The sequence below is a fragment of the Morone saxatilis genome, unplaced genomic scaffold (assembly GCF_004916995.1).
Source record: "Morone saxatilis isolate NCDOM2014 unplaced genomic scaffold, NCSU_SB_2.0 Contig16, whole genome shotgun sequence".
Classification (NCBI taxonomy): domain Eukaryota; kingdom Metazoa; phylum Chordata; class Actinopteri; family Moronidae; genus Morone; species Morone saxatilis.
The window spans coordinates 23,773,307-23,774,396 of record NW_023339718.1 but is presented as its reverse complement, the minus strand read 5'-3'; positions in this window follow the sequence as shown (position 1 = coordinate 23,774,396).

The window sequence follows — 1,090 nt, the reverse complement described above, 5'->3', positions numbered from 1 at the left end:
AACCACAGAATAAATCCCCAGTCTTCCCCCCACTTTTACATGAGAAGTCATGCCAGAAACCTTATTCCTTTATGAAATGTTGCAGCGGTGCAGAGATGCATGAAAAGCCACTTCTCTCAGTCCCATACACTGAATGTGTTCCAATAAATAATACAGGAAGACAGACCTTCACATACATGAAAGCTGCAAACAGGCATATCGGAGGGATCAAATATTGAAAACTCTTCAATCCCTGTAGGGATGATGTCTGCATTAGCCTAGTATAGTCAAGCGGTGGACATGGCATCTGACAAAGTGCTCATGTACAGTAGATCTATGAAACCTATAGCACAAAGTCCTGCTTATAAAACAAATCAGAAATCTTTAAATACAGTCTTTCCCAGCTGTTATGACCCATTCAGGTTCATAAGAATATCTGACAACAACACAACACCGTCAGTAAACTGACTGATAACTGTTTCCTGATTGGAATGAGGCCATAATTTAACGAACAGTTTGACATTTTGGGCTGAGAGTTAGATGAGAGGACCAATACCACTATGGAGCAATAGCCTGCAGCAGGCAATTTTTTTTAACACTGGACAGAGCCCTCCTCGCTGTTTCCCACTGCTACTAGTCTTTATGCTAAGTTAATCACATCCTGATTCCCTACAACTCAATACATACTAGACATTAAAATAGCAGTGAACTTTAAAAAAGGCTTTGCTTTGCTTCTCTTGCTATGTGAAAATGTCATGAAAAGGAATATTTTATGTACATATAAGCAGAAAATATGGCCTGTATCAATGATGGAAAGGTTTCATTTACTGACAACGCTGGTACATTTCTAACCCTGTATGAAGGTGAACGTGCTCCAGTTACTCTGCACCAACAGTGCAGCACACCAAGCTTTGCTTTTTGGGGTTCACATTAGACTCTTTGTGTAATATAACATTGTGCTGTACTTGTGTCAGTGTTATAAACAACAGGACAATAATCTCAGTCAGAACCTAATTCTGTGATATATATATATATATATATACACACACAGAGTCATAGACATTTATATACAAAAGACAGATCTTACCAATGATACTAATTAAGGCTCTGT